The 10,602-nt window shown below is 34.0% G+C and overlaps 1 long non-coding RNA gene across 1 annotated transcript in view; it reads left to right on the forward strand.

Moving 5' to 3' along the window:
- LOC117284783 overlaps positions 1-10,602 on the forward strand; it is a 198,601-nt gene that overhangs the window by 24,129 nt on the left and 163,870 nt on the right. Inside the window, exon 2 of the long non-coding RNA XR_004515873.1 lies at positions 3,005-3,092. This is a non-coding gene — a long non-coding RNA (uncharacterized LOC117284783). The remainder of the gene's footprint in view (positions 1-3,004; positions 3,093-10,602) is intronic.

Raw genomic sequence — 10,602 nt, forward strand, 5'->3', positions numbered from 1 at the left:
TAGTATTGTTTCCGGAGTAGCTAGCATTTTTTTCCTTTCTGTAGGTTGTCTCTTCACTCTGTTGGCTGTTTCCTTTGCTGCACAGAAGCTTTTCAATTTGATATTCAGTAATTCCACTTGTTGATTCTTGGTATTATTGTATAATTGGAATTCTCTTGATAAAGTCCCTCCCTATTCCTATGTCATCAAGAGTCATTCGAGAGATGCAGATGAAAACAACCCTGAGATTCCACCTCATCCTACAAAGAATGGCTGCTATCAAGAAACCAACCAATAACAAATGTTGGCAGGGTTTGGGGGAGAAAGGAATCCTTCTCCATTGTTGTTGCAAGTGCAGACTGGTGCAACCACTATGGAAATCAACATGGAGATACCTCAAAGAGCTGGGACTAGAGGTACCATTTGACCCAGCCATCCCTCTGCTGGGTAGCTTCCCAAAAGAATTAAAAGAATCATACCACAGAGATATATGTGCACCAATGTTTATAGCGGCACAGTTTGTAATAGCTACAATTTGGAAACAGCCCATCTGCCCATCAGTTGGAAACTGAATAGAGATGTGGATTTTCTATAAAATGTAGTACTACTCAGCCATAAAGAATGAGAAATTAGATTCATTCATAGGAAAATGGACACATATTGAGGATATACTCTTTTAAGTGAAGTAAATAAGTCACACATGTGTAAATACCGTATAGTTTTTCTGGTGTGAATAAACTATAATAGTACATAAGATCCTAATGAGACAATCGACAATGTGAAATAGGAAGACAAGGGCTGAAGATGTAGGGGAAGTGGGAACGGTAGGGGAAAGGTAATAAGGGAAAAGAAAAAAATATGAGAAAATGAAAAAAATGGGAATAAATTATTTTTAAATAGGTAAAGGAGGAGAGAGTGAAGGGAGGGCAGGGATAAGGGGAAAAAAATGAGAACCAAGACCTGTCATGTAAAGGTACAAGATCCCAATGATAAATGTAACTGTACTATATACCTAAAATGGACCAGTAAACTCAATGAGAAAAAAAGTTTTATTTTCCAACAGACTCAATATTTATCATTTTAACTGAACTAATTAATAATGCCCTCCCTTACTTTTTTTATACTGCATCTTTTCCTCATTTCAACTTCTTAAAAAGTATGATAGTGTCATTGTCACTTTTTCATCTCTGAGATACAGTACTTGAAACCGACAGTTTAAAAGCCAGGTTTATTTTGGCTTACATTTTCTAACGATTTCAGTCCATAGTTGGCTGGTTCCAGGGCAGAAGCATGATAGAAGGACCTACTATGAAAGAAGCTGGCTCAATCCATGACAGCTAGGAATGAGAGAATGAAAGGAGGAAGAGGGGAGGGTGACAAACCCTCCCAGCCTATATCTGCAGTGAACAGCCTCTTGCTTCTGGTCAGACTCCACATCCCAGCAGCAAGCCAACTATGCTGTCATAATCCAAACACTTTGCAAAAGCCTCACTCATGGTGGAATGAGATTTTGAGGGGACATCTAGATCTAAACCATAACAGATCATCTCTGGGAAATGTCTATTATCTTGTAATAAAAAGTAATAGATTATTAGCATGTGCCTACTTTCTACCATCAATGTCTTTATATTCTTATTCTATAGCATACCAATTACTTTTAAGTGGAAATATTGAACTTAGTTCTTTTGCCCAAAAGAGCATCATTCAGTATTGCTTATTTTCTAGGAACCTACACTTTTAACTAGTCTTGCTAGCATTATGCTGAAGAGAGAAGCTTCGACTATACAACATCAATGCCATATATCAAAAGGCAGATGGGATCGGGTATGATTTCATATCTTGGGAACATATGAAAAAAAACACTAAATCTCCCTTGTTTTCCTTTATGACCATCTCAAGGCTCATGAATACAGGAAATAAAACAACTCTAAAGGCTAAAAGTGATATATATGCAGTAAACTGAAGTCTCTTGGCCTTGTCTAACAGAGTATATATCCTGTAGAATTTTAATTTGATAGCACTCACATATTAATCGTCATGTGCATTCTAAGTGGCAGTAAAACTCATAGGTAATCATAGAAACATGCAGTCAAAAGATGTCTTAATGTCATCACAGTTTATGTGAGAGATTTAAATTTGGTGAGAAAAAATGAATGGGGATCCCACCAAGGCAAATCTAAATTAATTTATCATAAATTAGATTAAATACATGCAAAAATGGTGATACAGTAATCATGAAAAAAGTGATTAAAACTGAACGTTTTCATTTGAGACACAAAAAGTGATCTGGTCCTATGAATTACAAACTCTGTGTAGCACATTTTACAAAAATTAAAGTAACATTTTCTTTCTCCTTCTGAATAATCATTACAGTAGTCCTTAAGCACACAAACTGAAATGATACATAAATCATATTGACCTAATCACCACCTAGTAACTATGATAACATAAACAAGCAGCTAGCTTTCAGCAACATCTTACTACGTGAGATGGTCCTGTGTTATTGTCCACTGTACGGAAAAAATGCAGTAGATTACAAAGAATATGGGATTATGGAATTCTAGTTTTAGTGCCATCACCACTTTTAGCAAGTGAGGTAAATAATAAAAAAAATGAAAATGGAAAGATTTTCCTGTGCAAAGAAAATAAGGGTACCAATTAGTTCTTAATATGCAGATAGTAGCAATTATCAAATTATGTCATTTTAAACATATATTGAAAATTATGAAACACAAGCCAGTTGTGAAAATGTGGCATTTCTCCCAAAGAACCTGGTTTAGGTCTCCAGTTATGGTTCTTATTCTGCAGAACTGCTGAGCATCAGTGGTAATCTCATATCTATAGATCTAAGGTAAATCCAGACAATGTTTAAATCATTTAAAAAAGAGCTAACTGGATAACTTGGGCTCATCATAAAAAATTAATTACATAGGTGCACAGGTCTAACAATCATTGGATTACAAGCAGATCTTCATTAGGATACTGGTCTTTGCACTCATTTCTATATTTTATTGTTAATTTGTAGAAACTGAGCACAGTCCAGAACATAAACAGAAGGGAGAACATACACTCGAAGAAAATGAATTAAAGAAGAACTGGACCAGTGTATAAAGGTAAAGATTTTATTTTATTTTTAAAGAACTAATTGGTTATTAAAAGGAGATTCTTGATAGTTCTTTATAATTTTCATTTTGATGAATCACTCATACTACTGTATTCACACTCCACTGTACCAAACATATTTAACAACAATACCAAACACGTAATTAAGAATAATCTTTGTTTGCCAAGCAATCACACAAGATTTTGCTGTCAACTTGGGGATGGGGAAATAGGCCAATACAAATAAAGCATTTAAATAAAAATATGCCTTTTATATCTACCAGATAGGTACAATTTGAGTTGAAGAAAATATTAAAAACTGTTTTAAAAAAACTCCAAATGATGTTTTAGATGTTGAATCTTTGATAAAACTTAATACAAGACAGATGAACCCCTGTCTATATAATGAGATATGAGATTTCTCTTCTAGCTAACAATTACCGTCGGACTAGGGGTGTAGTTCAGTGGTGTGTAGCAAGCACCAAGGCCCTGTGTTCAAAACAACAACGAGAACAACTTTCTTTTTACTTTTTCTCTTATGCTTGTAGAAAATAAGTTAAATGAACATTCTTCGAAATGTAATGGTTCCTTACTTTATGGTAAAGCCACCTGGGAATGAGTAATGGGATTACAAATTAAAACCTAAAAAAGTATTTTGTTTTATTTTTCATGCACATAAAAAATCAAATCCATGTTGTTCTTTCCAACTGTTTCTCTTTACTTCTACCTGTCAGAAATAGTAAGAAGGGAAAGAAAAAAAGGAAAAAATGGAAACAAAGCTTATGTAAATAGAGGTGGTAGCATTGAAAGGAGGGCAGGGGTGTGAGGAAGATTAAGAACCTAGATATATCAGGAGCAGATACAAATCACCAATGATGAATGTGATCATAATGTATACCTAAAACGCAGCAATAAACTCAATAAAGAAAACATCCATAAAACATAATTATTCCATGAGACATGTCCACTCTGAAAGTCATTTAACTTTTCCCTTCTATTTCCTTCATTCTTATAACGAAATTATTGGTTACATGTCTTTAATTCTACCACTATACCTCTTTTTCATTACCTCTCTTAATTTCACCAATTAAATTCAATTTCTTCTGAAATTGTTCTTCTAATTTAATTTGCATAATGTAGCCATATTTACAATCTTAAAATATTATTTAATTGTCAAGATGCCATGTAAAAATATTTTGTGAAACCTATTTTTCTAAGTCGTTAAATCTCAAAGTGTTACATTTTCTCCTCTCCTTCATTTCTGAATTTGTGTTTTGCCTTATTTTTCACGTTTTCTTAGTCTCACTCAAGTTTTCAATTCTAATTATCTTTCCATAAAAAACAACTCTTAGTTTTGTTGATTTTTTTCTATTTCCTACATTAATTTCTGCTCTAATGTTTTCATTTTATTACATCTAATAAAACTCTGACCCAAATTTGCTTCCACTAGTTCCTAAAATGATAAAGTTTGGTTGGTTGTGACTCTTGCTTGCTTGCTTGCTTGCTTGCTTGCTTTCTTTCTTTCTATCTATCTTCTTCCAATTCCTCTTCTTCCTCTCTTCCTCTTCCTTTTCTTCCTCTTCTTCTTCTTCCTCCCTCTCCTCCTCCTCCTCCTCCTTCTTTTTTTTTTTTGTACCAGGAATCAAACTGAGGACCTCATGCTTGTGAGGCAGGCATGGTACTACTGAGCTAAATCCCAGGCCCCTTTCTTCTTTTTAATGTAAGATATTATTGCTATGAACATCCACATTAATATTGCTTTTGCTAATATTTCATAAGTTGTGATGTGGGTTTTTTTGCATGTCTCAAGATGCTTTTTAATTTTTCTTTTTATTCCTCTTTGACTATGATTTATCAAATATGTTCTTGAATTTACACATATTTGTTAATTTTTCCACATTTCCTTGTATTTTGATTACTAATTCCATTACTTATTGTCACAAAAATATTTGATAAGACTTCAAACTTCATATTTTTTCAAAATGCAGTTTTGTGACTTAATAGTCTTTCATGAAGGATGTTCCACATTCACGTATGATGAACATATAGTGGGCTGTTGTTCGGTGGAATGATGTGTTAGTCAAGTCTAGTGTTCTGTGATGGATTATGCTTAGATGTCCCCCCAAAGCCTCATGCAGTCATAATTGGGACTTTATCAGAAGTGGCTGGATCTAGAGTGTGTGATTGATTCATGGTGCAATGCTAGGACTAAGAGCACTGGGATTAAGAGTATTTGATTACTAAATTCGCCCACTGATGGGTCTAGCATCTACCCTAAGCCAAGTAGCCTAGATAGAATGTAAAAGGAACAGACAGAAACTGCTCTGGTCACTCGGTTCACTTGCTTGCTTCTTCTATCTTTTGACTACCATGAACAGTTTCTCTTCTTTGATGCCCCTCTGCCATGCTACTCTGCTTGGAAGCCAGACAAATATGAGCTACAGCCTATACAAACTGTGAGATAAATAAACCTTTCCTACTTCAGCTTTGGGAGTTGGGTATTTTGTCTCAGCAACAAGAAAATTGACTAAAACAGATTTAGTTTTCTGTCTGATTGTATTATTGATTATTGAAACTTGGCTTTTGAAGTTTTCTACTGTTATTCTATTACTATTCATATCTCCTTTTTCTGGCAATGCTTTATATATTCAAATGCTTCAAATTTTGGTTGCATATAGTTTTTGTATATAGTATATAATGTTTACATTCCTTGTAGAAAGTTGGTGTGTGTGTGTGTGTGTATAATAAAACATATCTTAATTCCTTTTCTTCAATGCTTTTTCCTTCCCTCCTTTCCTGTTTCCCCATCCCTCGACCTTCTACTTTTTGCTATGTTTGCAATACATAATTTTTATATTCTACATACATAGTTTAATAATCATTATATGTTTCTTGTGAATTGATCAATTCATTTGTCCATATATAATGTGCTATTTTATCTTTTCTGAACTTTTTCACTTAAATTTTATTTTAACTGATATAAGCCATACATGCTGTCATTTGTTTTATATTTGCATATAATTTCATATATTTTGGAGTCTCAGGTCTTTGAATTTTCTTATAGATAGCATAGAGTTGGATATGTAGACACTCTATATATACTGATATTCCCATTGAAGTAAATTCATATATTTTATATCCACTGATGCACTCATTGCAATGTTGTTTTTTTTATTGAGTTATTGGTACAATCTAGGTCTACAATACAGTCACATTCATTACTGGGATCCTGTACCCTCACATGACAGGTCTTGGTTCTCATTTTTTCTCCTTGTCCCTGCCCTCCCTTCACCCCCTCTTCCCCTCCCCATTAACAAACTCTTTATTTCCATTTTTTCATTTTCTCATATTTTTTCTTTTCCTTTATTTCCTTGCCCCTACCCTTCCCCCTTTCCCTACACATTTAGCCCTTTTCTTCCAATTTCACACTTAATTATCCCATTAGGATATTGTGTTACTATTTTTTTCAGCTTTAATTGAGTTTATTGGCAATGTTGTTTTATTTCTATTGCTGTCGTAAATAGTGCTAAATATCAACCCCTTGGCTTTATGCATGCTAGACAAAAGCTCTATAGAGAGCTACAACATCAGCAATATTATTAAGTTTTAATTTTCTATTGCATATGATAGGTATGAGTATTATTTTGGACATATGGCTCATAAACACTTTATTCTGATCTGTATTTTTATCTTTTCATGTTTTTCACAATGTATTTCATAGAGCAGGTTTTAATTTTAATATGATTCAATTTATTGATATTTTAAAAACTTCACGAAATCTGAGATTAGCTGAATTTTCTCATTATAAAAGGTTATGGTTTCATGTTTTCAATTTAGGTCTATAATCTATTTTGAGTTTGTTCTTTCCTTTCATATATGTGTTATTTACTAATACCATGCTATCTTTTTTCTCATTGACTTTATTCATGCATTTTGGGTATACAGTGCAGTTAATTTCATCATTGGGATCTTGTACCTTTAAATGGCAGGTACACCTTATCCCTGCCCCCAAATCACTCGTTCCTCCCTGCCCTATTTACATATACTTTATTGCCATTTTCTTAAGTTTTTTTTTTAATTTCACTTATTATCTTTCCCCTAATCTTCCTTCTTCCCCTACACCTTTAGCCATTTTCTTCCAATTTCACAATGTCAAGTATATCATTAGGATCTTATGTACAATTACAGTTTTTCACACCAGAGAAACTATTTGGTATTTATACATGTATGACTTATTTATTTCACTTAGGAGTATATCCTCAATATGCATCCATTTTCCTATGAATGACTCTAATTTCTCATTCTTTATGACTGACTAGTATTCCATTTTATAGAAAATGCACATCTTTATCCAGTCTCCAACTGATGGGCAAATGGTCTGTTTCGGGGTTTTAGCTATTACAAATTGTGCTGCTATAAACATGGTGAGCACTGTGGTATGATTCTTTTCATTCTTTTGGAAAGATACCCAGCAGAGGGATGGCTGGGTCAAATGGAACCTCTAGTCCCAACTCTTTGAGGTATCTCCATGTTGATTTCCATAGTGGTTGCACCAGTCTGCACTCCCACCAACAATGGAGAAGGGTTCCTTTCTCCCCACAACCCTGCCAACAATTGTTATTGGTTGATTTCTTGATAACAGCCATTCTTTGTGGGGTGAGGTGGAATCTCAGTGTTGTTTTCATCTGCATCTCTCCAATAAACAGTGATGTGGAACATTTTTTCCTATATTTACTTGTTGCTTTTACTTCTTTGTCTGAGAAATTTCTGATAGCCATTTTTGAATTGGGTCCTTATATCTGGGGGGGGTGATTGTTTTGAGTTCTTTATATATTCTAGATAATAGGCCTTTATCTGAGGAGCAGCTAGTAAATATTTTTCCCACATTGTAAGTTGTCTTTTAGTTCTATTGATGGTTTCATTTGCAGTGCAGAAGCTTCTTTATAAGATGAGATCCCAGATGCTGATTCTTTCTGCTAGTTTCAGTGCTACTGAGGATTTGTTCATAAAGTCTTTTCCAATGCCAATGTCTTCAAGAGTTCTGCCTAATTTATCTTCCAACAAATTTAGTGACTCTTTTTTAATATTTAGATCTTTAATCAACTTGGATTTTAGTTTAGTGCATGATGAGAGATAAAGGTCTGGTTTTAATCTTTGGCAGGTTAAATTCCAGTTTTCCAGGACCATTTATTAAAGAGGCTATCTTTCCTTCAGTGAGGGTGATTGGCTCCTTTGTCAAAGATGAGGTAGCTGAGTACATCTGGAATTGTTTTTGTTTCCTCCACATTATTCTGCTGATCCTCTGGTCTGTTTCTTTGCCAGCCACATGCTGTTTTACAACAATGGCTTTGTACTATAGTTTCAAATTTGGAATTCTTATACCCACTGCAATGTCTCTGTTACCTACGATGGCTTTTGCTATTCTAGGTCTTTTATGGTTCCAAATTCATTTTTGGATTCTTTTTTCTATTTCTGTGAAATATACTGTTGGAACTTCAATCAGCAGTTTTGGCAGTATGGCCATTTTCACTATGTTGATTCTTCCTACCCAGGAGCAGGGGATGTCTTTCTATTTTCTTATATCCTCTTCAATCTCTTTTTTCAGACTGCTGTAGTTTTTAATGTAGAGGTCTTTTGCTTCTTTTGTGAGATTGATTCCCAGATACATCGTTTTTTTTTTTGGTGCTATTGTGAAAGTAATTGTTTCCCTAATTTCTCTCTCAGTGAGTCTGCTATTTGTGTACACGAAGGCTATTGATTTTTGAGTGTTGACCTTGTATCCAGCTATTCTACTGAATCTGTCAATTAAGACTATAAGTCTTTTGGTGGAATTTTTTGGGTCTTCAATGTAGTGTATCATATCGTCAGCAAATAATGAGAGTTTAACTTCTTCATTTCCTATCTTTATTGCTTTAATTTCTTTCTCTTATCTAATTGCTTGGACTAATGTTTCCAGAACTATATTCAAGAGCAGTGGTGATAGTGGGCATCCTTGTCTTGTTCCTGATTTTAACATGAAGGTTTTCAGTTTTTGGCCATTTAATATGATGTTGGCTGTTGAATTTTCATAGATAGCCTTTATTAAATTGAGGTACAGACCATCTTTTCCAATATTTTGCAGAGTTTTTATCATGAATTGGTCTTGAATTTTGTCCAATGCTTTTTCTGCATCTATTGAGAGGATCATATGGTTTTTGTCTTTGACTCTGTTAATATAGTGTATTACATTTATTGACTTACGTATGTTGAACCATCCTTTCATCCCTGGAATAAATCTGACTTGATCTTCTTTTTTTTTCTTTTTTCTGATTTTATTGGTACATTCTAGGAATACAGTACAGTTACATTCATTACTGGGATCTCGTACCTTTACATGACAGGTCTTGGTTCTCATTTTTTCCTGTTGTCGCTACCCTCCCTTGATCTTCTTGATGATCCTCTGTATTCTGTTTGCCAGTATCTTATTAAAAATTTTTTCATCTGTGTTCATTAGGGAGATTGGCCTGTAGTTCTCTTTTTTAGTTGGGTCTTTCCCTGGTTTGAGAATCAAAGTAATACTTCATTTCAGGAATGTATTTGGAAGTATTGCTTCCCTTTCAATTTCATTGAAAAGTTTGAAGAGTAGTGGCAGTGGATCTTCTCTAAATGCCTTGTAAAATTCAGCAGTGAATCCATCAGGACCAGGGCTTTTCTTTGTTGGTAAAATTTAATTACATTTTCAATTTCACTGACTGTAATTGGGGTGTTTAAAATGTTTTTTATCTTCTTCGTTCAACCTTGGTAATTCATAAGTATCTAGAAATCTCTCCATTTTTCCTGTGTTTTCCATTTTATTAGAGTACAGGTTCTCAAAGTAGGAATTGACTATGGTCTGGATTTCTGTAATACCATACTATCTTGATCCCTGTGTTTTTGTAACAATTCTTAAGGTTCAAGAATATCAGTCCTCCAAATTTTCTCTTCAGTTTTTTTTAGCAATTCTGGCATTATGGTGGTTCAGTATAAATTTTAGAATCAACTTGGCAGTAGCTATAAAGTAACTTTCTGGGATTGTTATTGGGATTTCACTCATGGTATAGTTTGTTAAGAACATGCTATATGACAATTTTTTTAGTCTTCTCATCCATAAATATATGACTGCTCTCCATTTATTTAAAGTTTGCATTTCTTTCCTTAGTGCTCTATTGACCTCCACTATTAATTTTGGGCATACAGTATTATGTTAAACTTGTACTTTGGCATTTCATTTTGTGTTAATATAAATATTGTTTTTAATTGCATTGAAAAGGGAATCATTTTTCATTTTTTAAATTGAGTTTTTTGGTTCATTTTAGGTATAAAATGCAGTTACATTCATTATTGGGATCTTGTACCTTTGCACGACAGGTCTTGGTTCTCATTTTTCCCCTTGTCCCTGCCCTCCCTTCACCCCCTCCTCCCCTCCCCATTTACAAATACTTTATTTCCATCTTTTCATTTTCTCACATTTTTTTTCTTTCCCTTATTACCTTTCCCCTACCC

The sequence above is a fragment of the Fukomys damarensis genome, unplaced genomic scaffold (assembly GCF_012274545.1).
Source record: "Fukomys damarensis isolate Sample0158 unplaced genomic scaffold, DMR_v1.0_HiC HiC_scaffold_39, whole genome shotgun sequence".
In the NCBI taxonomy this organism is placed as follows: Eukaryota; Metazoa; Chordata; class Mammalia; order Rodentia; family Bathyergidae; genus Fukomys; species Fukomys damarensis.